Source organism: Thalia democratica, chromosome 6 (assembly GCF_965202585.1).
Source record: "Thalia democratica chromosome 6, ktThaDemo2.hap1.1, whole genome shotgun sequence".
In the NCBI taxonomy this organism is placed as follows: Eukaryota; Metazoa; Chordata; class Thaliacea; order Salpida; family Salpidae; genus Thalia; species Thalia democratica.
In genome coordinates, this window is record NC_139170.1 from 41,360,938 (window position 1) to 41,373,471 (window position 12,534).

Below are 12,534 nucleotides of genomic sequence, written 5' to 3' on the forward strand. Positions count from 1 at the left end.
CATACATTTTCATTTGGCTCTGCTCTTATCTTGCTCTTGCTTTTAATTTTCTCTTTTTCTTAGTTATCTCATTTAAAACCAGGTTACTTAAACAGCCCAAGTGGCCCCATTTGGGGCTATCATGGAAAATTAGGCCAAGGGACCAAAAGCAGCAAAGGGGTAACAACAGGGCCATATGGCCATAATTTGAAACTTACACTAGGTATTATGGAGTTTATAGTGAAGTGCATAAAAAAAGGTTTTAGGAGTGTTTAAGGGAAGTTTATAGAGAAATCATATCATAGGGTTTTTTTTTCTTTCAAGGAAGCCTTAAGAAAATAGTTAGGGAAACCCTGATCTAAACTTTATTAAGTTCAGGGTTGCCACTCTTTGAGCCAAAAAATCTTCCCTGAGTGACCAAAAATTTCCCTGAGTAACCTTAAATTTCCCTGAGTTTCCCTGAGTATTTTTGAAATCTTATTTTGATTAAATATTTAATTAATAATAAATCAATTACTAATTTGGAACTTGTAGTACATTTTTCAAGTTTAAAAATGATAATATTTACATTGTTTAAATTGTTCTTGTACAAAGTTCCAGGTTTTTTTTTTGCCTTAATTGTAAAATTCCATGTTTTCCTAGGTTTTTAAGTTTTGTGGACACCCTTTATACAGCAGCTGTAAGTGTATTTGTAAATAATATTTTCAAATAAATTATTACAGTCATTCAAGTTAAAGCCAAAGATGATATTTTTAAACAATTGAGTATAAATATATATAAAATGAAAAATATCTTAAGCTACCTATAAGTCCTACCTATTTATTATGCCATTGAAATAAATACTAAAACGGAGGTTATTGATAAACACAATCTTAAAGTTCACACATTTATTTGTTAAGATAAATATGTTTTTTTTATCTGTTTGATTTAACTTAATATTTTTGTCATTCTACGCTTTGTATGGTAGATTATGCTAGAGTAAAATATTGTTCAGGGTTGCTACGGTTTTTTAAATTTCTTACAAGTATCTAAACTAAATCTATTAGTTTTAAAGTTTTGCAGCAAATGTTAAAAAATAATAAAGATGTTTACACATGCTATTAATGTACTGTTAGGTTCATGTAACAAAACAAACTTATAGTTTTTATTTTCCTAACCTGATAGTATTATTAGGCCTTATATTTTGAATCTAATATCCTATCGAAAATAACATAAAAAATCAGTTTTAAAAGTAGCGTGTTACTATAAAGTAAATAAATATATCTAAAATAAACTTAGGTTTCAAACATTTATATTTTTTGTAGACTTTTTTGCGTAAAAACATGAAAAAAAATGAATAAGAAATTTTCAATTTGAAATTTAAATTTTTTATTTTAATATTAGTAGATTGTCAGATATTTGTTATAATTTAAATATTGTTTTGTGACTATCAAGTATTAAAGACAAAACTTTTTTAAAGGTAACCTTCAAATTGTATGTACTTATTTGTTTGTATTTCGTTTAATTCTGACAAGTTTGAAATTTAAAAACTTTTATTATTTAGCTTCATTTTATTGTAAACAATGTTTAGTTATTTTGTTAATTAAGAACTGATTTTTTTTCAACTGACAAAATTATATATACTATTTTTGTGACTTCAAACACCTTTGTCCTGGCCAAGACTTTTAAAGGTATTTATTTATGATGTCCTGTGCAGATAAAAATGCGAAAAGTTCTTCGTGCACCAGGTTTAGGACTAAATATATTTAATCCTATTTTATTGTTTTTCAATAAAGTAAGAGTTCACTTACTACCCTGATAAAAATCCTGAAATGCTCATTATCAGAAGTTTTTTTTTTAGGTCTATTTTAATCTTCATTAGTTGGTAAAAGCGCACAAACATTTAAATTTTCTAAGGCTCTAAATAAATTGATTTAATATAGAAATTTTTTTTAAACTAAAAGGTTCAAATAAGCCAAATAAAACTTTAAATCAAGTCTAAATAAAGATTTTTTTTTTGCTTGACATCTGTTTCAAGTAAATATAATTTTTGGTCATTTTTCTTAATTTTAATTCACAACAATTTCTTAATTTAATTAATTTTTTTAAATCTATTAGCTTAATAGTACACCTGGATAAAAATATTTTTTTTTTAATTTAGGTTTATTTGGTCAATGCTAAAACCAAATAAAAATTTCGGATCATTATGGCTTTTTTTTAGCCCTTGCTGCATGTCTCAAAATAATAGATATTTTCTGTTAATTAACAACAACAGTCAGTATACTTTTTTTTATATTAATTTATTATTTTTTAACCTTTGCTGCAAAACTTTAAAACTAATATATTTAGTTTAGATACTTGTAAGAAATTTAAAAAAGCCAATAGAAACCCTTAACAATATTTTACTTTATAATGTACTCTAGCATAATCTACCATACAAAACGTAGATAGACAGAAATATTAAGTAACTTCAAACAGATAAAAAAAAACCTTATATATATATAAGTTTTTAATCATTTAGTAAAATAACAATTAAGCTTTTCACTTTACTTTTATCTATTTTGAAAAGTTTAGTATGAAATGGAATACAGCTTTCGTATGCATTGTTTAAGTGTTTATTATTTAAATGTTGAGTGTCATAAAATCAGTCAACCAGAACGCAAGAATCTCAGACAATATTTTCATTATTATGGAATAGAGTTGCTGATAGGACCTAGAGCTTGTATTAAGATATTGCTAAAAGTTAATATGAGACTTTTTTTAGAAATGCATGTTGTTTATTTTTAGATATTTATTTTTAAAGTATCATTAGTTTTTTTTAAACAATACTTAAATGTCCTAGAGTTCTTTGACCACTTTATAGTCCACATTATTTAAAGTTTTGACGTATTTGTAATTTAAACTTGATATGTTATCAAGTTTTATTTATTCTTGGTATGTAAAAGTAACTTACACATTTGAAACAGTTTTGTTATATTAGTGTTGTGAGGTTTCTTTTGTAAAAGATACATTACTCAATTTTGTTGTCTTATTTATATAAAGTAGATTTATATATCATCTAGTATTTACAGAGTAGCCAAAAAATCTAAATCCTGGAAAAATTGAAATTTGAGATATTTGGAAAAAGCTTGAACTTTGAACAAAATCAATAAAAGACCTAAAATTTTAAACAAAAACCACTAAAAAAACCTAGAAATCGAAAAAGAAAATTTACATGTTAAGTGAAAAAATTTAAATTTGACACTAAAAATCTACCATACAGATTAAAAACAAAACTTTTTTAAATTTTGTTGTACTTAATAATCAAAAGTAGCTTTACAGTATCTTTTCAATATTGTTTTACTGCTAAGCACAGATTTTAACCATAACTTAGCTTTAAACTAAAATTAGACAAAAAAAGTAAATTATTAAAAACCTGAAACTTAGCATAACTCAGGCTAGTTTGAAATTAAAATAAAAACAGAATAATATAAGCTAGTTTGTAAAAATCTAAATCTGAATCAGGCTTGTTTGATATTTTTGCAAAACTTAGAAAAGTATTGATGTCATTCTAAATCTAATGCTAGTTTTTATAACTTTATAAAAACATTAAGTGTTTTTTTACATTAAGTTGTAGTTCTGTTTATTATCTTTATACCAAATCTTTAACATAAGTTTTATTTTTAGTTTTTTGTTCATATTATTTCTTTTTTAAACTAAGATCGACTCAAGCTAGCTTGTTGTAACTAAGATAGCTTTTGGTAAATTAGAACTTCTTTTTTACCCATAATTAAAAGTACCAAACTAAGTTTCATGTCTATGAAAGAACTTAAAAAACTTGATCAATAAATTTCAAAACCTTTTTAAACTACTTTTTTATCTTATTAATTAGGAAGTACAGTTTTTAATTGTTACATATTAAGTATAAAGATAAAGATAACAATAAGTATATATTTTCAAGAACTGTTTCCCTAAAATTATTCTGTTTTTTATATTATTTCCACTCAGTTGTTTTTAAATTACATAAACAAATATTAAGTTTTATATAATTTGTAAGCTAAAGTTTTACTTTTTAATTTTGAGAAATGTATCAATATATTGTAAAAACGTCAATGAAGTTTTTAAAACAAATAAACTAAGTCAAAAACTGTTCTGTTACAAATGTTTATCTGGAGGATTATTTAAAAAACTTAAATGAATGGTTAATTATTAGGTCTAAATTCTAGTGAGTACTTTTTATTTTTTAAACTGCATTTAACACTAATATTTTTCAATAAGTATATCTGTAAATTATTTTGTGCTATGGAATTAATTAAATAAACTGTTTAGAATATGAAAGATATACTTAGTAAAGATATAGATTGGATGACAGCTAATTAAATTATTACGGAGAATTCTTTTTTTACTAAAAACTTATTTTTATCAAAATAGAACGACTTCACTCGAAATTATCAAAACGTTCTAATATTTTTAAACTTAACAAAATCCTAGTTGCTTTTTAATAACATATTATTTTAAGGTTAGTTAATGTTTATTGTATATATAACTGTTTACTTATTTAAAAACGTTGACAGGATTTAGTTAAAATGGAGTTTAAATGCAGCATATGTCTAGATAAGCTGTTTTCAGCAAACACTGATGTTTCTGTCCCCCAATGTGGTCACATGTATCACAAAGAATGTTTAGAAAATTATATGAAGATTATGAAAAAGTGTCCGAGTTGTAGGACTGTAATTACCAGCATTGTTAAGACAGTATACCCTGACGTTTATAGTGAACTTAGTTATAGTAGTTGTTCAAATGAGGCGAAAGAATTTCTTGAAGAGATTGGTGACTACCAAAAGGAAAAAAGAATAATTATGATTGATTTGATTAAAAAGCTTGACCAAGAAAACACAAGTATGAAAGAAGCTAACAAAACTTATCAAAAAAACCTTAAAACTAGTAAAGTGTTTCTTAAATGTTTCGAGAAAGAACACAGAGACTTGCAAGAAAAGAGTAAAGAATTGACTGTTGTAAACATTGCTTTGTTAGCAGATGTAAGAAAACTATGTAAAGATAAAGAAAGTGTTAAAGTTTGTGAAAATATAAGTGTTAATAGTGAAGAAAAATCTGAAAACAATTTTTATGACAAAAATTGTTCAAGCACAACAATTTCAAATAGTGACGGTTTGTTTAGTTTATATATGTTTATTTGAACTACCATTTTTTTCTATTTTAAATAATTTTACCTTAACTTTTATACTTCAAATGTGGTAAATGATTATTTTTTGCTTATTTAATTATAAACTATGTTTTTAATTTAGTTATTTAACAAACTACTAATTTACTTTTCTATTAATATATATATTTAACAAAAGTTAAAACATTTTAAGACTTAAACAACGACAATGAGTATGAAACGGATTACGAAGTCAACAAATTAAAAAGTTTTGATCGGAAACTGAATATAAATTCGATTGAGAAATATTCAATTGACAGTTTATCAAAACTAGACAAAAATAAGCTTGCAGACATAGATGATCAGGACAACAAAATGTTTAACTCATTATTAAAAAAAATAAGTAAGTTTCAAAAAGAAACGAACATATTAAGAGAACAAAACAAAAACTTACAAAATGAAGTTCAACGATTACAAGTTTTACTACAAAACGCTCAAAAAGAAGTAGAATATTCAAAAGAGAACTACAAAACATTGCAAAGTATTAATAAAAGTCTCACAGATAAATTAAAAAACAGCATTAAAACTTTCAAACTTGATGAAGCAGATCATTCCGAAGAAAAAGAAAAACGTGTAAATTTATTAGAAGAATCACTTTTACTTTACAGTACACATAAAATTAATGGTTTGTTTAATTTAATAAGATACAACTAATATTTAGTTAAATTGAACAAAAAAATGTTTATTTAATAACCAAGTATTTCTTCAACATATAAAAAAAAGAAATGAAAATCTGTACGAATCCTGATTTAAAAAATAAAATTGATGTCTCAAACTACACCTAGATTTTTGTTATTAATGTCTTAGATGGATAGCAATTTTTTTCAATCGACAATAACCATTTAAAACATGATTTTAATAATACAAGTAAGGTATATATATATCTGTATAAAGATATAAGAATACTTATCTTTGTATTATTGCTTTACTTTTTTTTGTCAAGCAACGATAAAACGCAAGCAGTTAGTTTTTAAAAAATAAAAAATAAATGTTTTTGATGTATTTAAAGTCTGATTTGTGTACTTTTTACTTTAACTTTTTTCTTATCTGTGTATTTACAGTGAACGCTTTGCTATAAATTTTTTAAAGCTGTTACATCAGGTAATGTTATATTTTTAATTGAAAAGACAACTTCTCGTAATAATTAGTTAGATCCGAACATTTTAATTTAACTTTACCAAAAGTAATGATCAACCGGATTCACAAATTGAATATCTTGCTGGAACCGTATCCGTTTTGTAAATAGAAATGCGGCCGTATCAATCTACTATTTCAAATACTTCGGATCCAGCTAGATCTGGATTACGATAGTAAATTCGGTAGACCACTACCTATTTGTTTACTTTTTCACTTATAACATGTTTAAACTAGCTTTTAACAAACAGAAAAATGTTCAAAGAATGATAATGATGGAGTTGGTATAATCATCAGTGGTGGCTTTAAAATAGCAAAGCGTCCAAGAAATAGCAAAGCTGTTTACAAACTTAACTCGAAGACAAACAGATGGGAACTCATTACAGAGTTGAGTTCAAAAAGAGCTGGTCACCAATCTTTTATCATTGGAGGCAATGTTTGCTTCGCTGGAGGTCGTTATAATCGTTTATTTTTAGAAACTATTGAAGTGATACCATTTAGTAATAATTGGAAAGGTAAACCTTTATCAATACCCCCAATGCATAACAAAAGAAGCCTCTTCGGAATGTGTTCATTTGCTGGATGTTTATTTGTGGCAGGTGGAGATGGTGAGTATAATCATCGATTTGCATCGTGTGAAGTTTACAGTACAGAGACTAATGAATGGACTGAAGTTGCAAGTATGAATACGAAAAGAAATGAATTTACTTTAGAATATTTTCAAGATAAAGTCTGGGCAGTCGGTGGTATTTCAAATGGAAAAGTTTTAGATACAATAGAAACTTACGATATAGGAAAGAATAGATGGACAACCATTGATAAGAAACTTCTTCAACGTCGATTTGGCCACAGTTTTGCAGTTCATAAAAAACACTTTTATGTGATAGGTGGTTTTACTATAACAGGTGCAATTTCCTCAATCGAAGTTTATTCGAGCGAAACAAACCAATTTACTTTTGTAACTTCAATGAACCAGGCCCGTGGAGACTTTGGGTGCAGTATTCTAAATAACAAAATTTATGTCATAGGAGGATGTTTATATAAAGATGAATATACTGACTCTGTTGAAGTATATGATACTGAGAATGATGTTTGGTCAGAAGGCCCGAGTTTACCTCTTTCATTAGCTTTTTTTGGATGTACAAGTAGTTAATAGTCTTAAGTGTTTATAACAGGTTTACGTAATTATTGGACAAGACAAATATAATTTTAACAAATACAACTCATTAGATTTTGGTATATGTAAGTATATAGTAAAATAAGTATGCAAAATGTAGTTTTCAATTAATTTTGAGATTTAGTTCCAATTTTAACATAGGTTTACTTAACAAAAATTATTTGTTTTGAAACTTATGCAGTGTTGTTGTTATAAAGACATAAGTAACTTAAGTTAAAATCTTTAAATATTGTTTTGAGTGACAATACAATTAACTGATATTTTACTAAAAAATAATTACTTTCTTTCTAACTTAACCTGTAACTAGAGTTAACTTTTGAATAAACTTTGTATACTGAGAAAATGTTAATGAACATAACTAAAAAAATATTAGATTTTATTTATTTATGTTTTCCAAATATTTAGTTTTACTTTTATTGTTTAGTGGTAAAGTTTTATTTTTTCGTCATTGAAATAAATACCAGTATAAAAAATGTATTTCGTATTTTTTTTACAAAATAAAATCAAAATTATTACAAAGTAGCTTGAGTATTCGAATTAAACTACTTAAGTTGAACTGGGTTATCCTAATAGACACAAGTTTTTAAGTAGTATTTCTAACCATGTTTTTTATTTAGAATGTTTCTCACTTTTACAATTAATCAAAGAACAATCATAAACCAAATTTAACTTTTACACAAAATTTGCTTACTAGATTAATACAAATATTTTTATAATTAATGCTTAACTGTAACTTTAGATAAAAAATCAAATTTATTTTTGCCATTTATTTTTTTTATAACATACTAGGCTAGGAATAATCATTCAAGCTATAAATCTAACAGTTATTTTGTTAACAATTGTTTTAAGATTGTACCAGTCTGTTATAAGCAGACGTTATGGTCCATTAAGCTCCGCACAGAAAAATAAAAATAAAAATAAACGTTATGAATTTTAAAAATTGAAAAATTAGTTTTTTTTTTGTCATTTAAATATTTTTTTATCACAATTCGGAAATGCTTTGAGCTTAAAAACAAAAGGTTGTTAGAAATAAAATACTAAACTGTTATATAAAGCTTTCATTTACTTTTCAGTATAATGCTTTAAATGTTTCTGTATAAACTTAAATATAACATGTATTGATATAACATCTATTAAATAAACTTAGGTTTAAATTACTTGTAAAAAGTTACCTAAGTTGTTAGTATATAATATAAATTTAATATTTTCACAGAACTCAGTTGAAGTGTGTTGATTCGTTGACACACAGAAACATATGTTTATAGAATAAATGAAGATTACTGTATAATTTGTTTTTTTTAATATTCCAGTGAAGTTACTTCACTAGAATCTTTTGTTAGCAAACAATTAAACCTATATTTTGAACAGTTAGTATATAATATAACCTTTTAGTCCTAAACCGTGCATTAATTTTGTACGCAATGGAAAAAATTCATTAAGTTAGTTTATATCATAAGTTTCAAATTGACGAACCGAAGTACTTTTATACTTTGACTTAATTCCGGTTTGTAATGTAAAACGAAAAAAAACTAATAAAACCATTGCTAGATACCAATTCGTCATTTTAGGTTTTCTTAGCCTAAGAAGCAAACTATTTTATGGTTTTTATATGATGTTCAGGGACTTGAGCGTTAAGTAATTTACAGCAATTACATAGAAAAACTTTTCATTTAAAAATACAGTTTTGTTCAGCGGGTCAAATTTACATACTCGACTCTTGAGTGCTGCTAATTTTTCTTTTACAAATAAATAGAACATACTCGCAAGGCGTATTTGGCCGACCCCTGGTTTTAGGTTTTGTTACATTATTTTAAACTTTTCATTTATAATTTAAAATAGAAGGAAATTGGTTGTTGTTAATATCATTATTGTTAAAGTTATTATTGTTTTTTTTTTTCGTATTGAAAGCATAAATTTTACAGTACTTATCTTTATATTTTCATTTATAAAAGTTAAATGTAAAACTTCTTTAAAATTACTTCTTAAAATTAAAAAATAATGTTTACAATAGTTTATTTACCTATTTAAATGTAAAATTCTTTCTACTGTTCAAGTTATATTTTTAGAAAAAATAGAAATTAACTTTTTAGTACAAAATACTTATAATTTTTTTTTTGTAAATGAATTTCAGTGTACTACATTTTACTTTCTCTAAAGAAGTTGTAACCTATAATTCAAGTATTGATACGTTTGTTCTTAGTGTTGTTTTTATTCTTTTAAAAGTTTATTTAAAGTTATATACATATTTTTTAGTTATGAAGTTACTAAACAAGATCCATAGTACATTATTATAAACCAAATTCAACTTTTCGTTCAGTTTTATTTTCTTTAATTTTTCATTTATTTTAACAGATTATTTAATTACTAAAGATTTAAATACTTAAATGATAAAAAACTATGTGTATTACCTCGTAAGAAACTTTATAAGCATGTGGTGTACGACTCGATAACAGAAAGGTTTCTTTATACACCAGGTCTTTAGACCAAACTTTTTGAGCGATTTTTTATAGTTCAATAAACAATACTATTTAATTAAGTTTTGTTAGTTCTGAAACAATAAGTGCATGTTTTAAATGAGAAATAATGTGAATAGCTTTCCGAAATTCCCCAACCCAATAGTTAAACTTTTTTAAGATTAAAATAGTAAACATATAAAGTTTAGCATTAAGTCCATAGTAGGCACGTATCTTGATACGTTTCTGCAAATCTACAGAAACGTAAACATTTGTGCGAAAAAACTCGCTTTTCGTTCGACTATTCAGCTTTTAAGACCTTGTTTCTTTTAAGTATTAATTTATACTTAGTTCTGCACTCCTGAGAAATAGTTTTATTTTTACAAATTCTCTAGCACTTTTAGTGTCGTAAAAAACAATATGAATACATGTAATTGTATACAAATAGTTTGGTGTAAAAATTTATTATCAAGTAGCAAACTATTTAAAACAAATCCATTTCGAGGCTGTAGATTTGGTTTAAATGATGTGAGAGAATAAAAAAAAGTAAGTGTGAGAGAGGATCTTGTACTATTGAAATGTTTGTGGTGAGTCAAATAGAATTTTACATTTTTTTGTTTTACAAAAGAGCAAATACAGGTAAAAGATATATGAAAAGATAAATTTTAGAATAGATGAATCTCAAAGTAAGGTAACATGAAGAATTAACTTTTGTTTTAAATCAAATTTACCCTCTGAGTTAAATGTTTTAAGATTAAATCCCTGTGGTTGACAAATATATAAAAATGAAAAAAATTTGAAATATTGATAATAATCTCATTTCCTGAAGTTTTATCAAGAAAATTAGAATCTATTAAATCAGAAAAAATAACGCAATAAGACAAATAGCTTGCAACAGACATGGTATAATCAAGATGGCAGTTAAATACAGCTGTTTTAATTGTAAACACGCGCTTTAAAGCTCTATAGTAAATTGAGAGAAATTTGGAGAAATAAAAGAAACTAAAGTGAAAAGTGAGTGGTACGCTGGAGCGCGCTCGAGTTAATCTCTTCATTTAAGAACTTTACAAATAGACGCAAAGTTTTAGCGCAAAAGTGAGAGAGCTAGAAGAAAAAAGAAATTTATAAGCCAAAATCGTACGCTTGAGTAATTCACTTAATTTTAAAACTTTAATAATGCATGTTAATTTTTTAAGTTTTAACTAACTTTCACGTCTTGTCTTATATTTCTTAAAGTCAAAATTTTTTTTTGTTCCTGCAAAAATTTTATTAAAGTGAAAAACTACATAAGTGTTTAATTTACAATTTACTTACTTATTTTAACAATTTTTTTTCTTATGAAAATTTTTATCAAAAATTTATTTGTTTATATACCTTAAATTTTTATTAAATGAAAAAAAATAAGGTCAGTTTAACTGGTTTGTTAAAGATTTAAGCTTAATTTACTTTTTTAAACTAAATTAAAAATATTTTCTGCTATAAGTTTTATAACAATCTAATTATACTAAAGCTTTTGCAGTAAGAATATTCGCAGCTAAAAATGTTAACTTAGTGAAAAGATATTTTATTAGATAATAATGACTATGATATAAAGCAAATACTGAAATTGTACATTTAAAGGAATTCATGTTAAACTACTTTAATTTGTTTCATAAAATAAAACTTTATTTAAGAGAAAAAAAATCTAAAAGGTTACTAGTATTACTTATTTCATTTATCTTTAAGTTTTAAACCATTTTCAATGTTTAATTTGTAAGTATAGTTAACTAAAAAGTAATTTATTTTTGTAAGTTGCTTATGTACTTCTAGGTTTATTCATTTAATTCAAGTTTCAAAGTTTGTGAAAAAATAAAAACTAGGATATATTGTAATTAAAAAAATTATACAAACCTTCGACACTACAAAATATTATACTAATACAAGCTATATACTCTACATACTTTTTTGATATATATATAAAGAGCTTGGATTAATTTTATATGTTTATTAATAAAAGAACAAGTGCATAACATAAGGGCAGTTTACAGCACTATGACTTAAACTAATTTGTATTGCAATAACTAGCAGTTATGGCAATTAAAAAAAATCTATATTGGTAAATAAAGAAAATTGTTTAAAAAAAAAGCTGAATTGAAGTAAAAATGTTTTGTTTAAAAACCTAAAATTTTAAATAAAAATTTTAAAAAATACAAAAGTTAATACGGAAATTTAAAATAACAATTTTAAGTATTAAAAAATACTTAAAAAAAACTAAGAAAATGAGAAATTTTAAAGTTTGTTAGGCAAAAGAAATTTAGCATAATACTCATATGATAAAAAATTAGCGCGATTAACGGTTGGATTATTATTGAACTTATTATTGTTACTACAAAAAATGTAAAAAAGTACAAATAGTCTAAGAAATTTTAGCAATTAATGTACAAAACTTTGTAAATAAACAAATTTGAAATTTTTGAATAAAATACAGTCACAACAAATTTAAACAGTAGAATGCTTTAACAGTCACTCAAGTAAAAGTGTTTTTAAAATAGTGAATTGACTTTAAATGAAAAGCATTTTTTTTTTTGAAAAAAATTAACTGCTTTTTAACACGCAAAAATTTTGTTGAAATT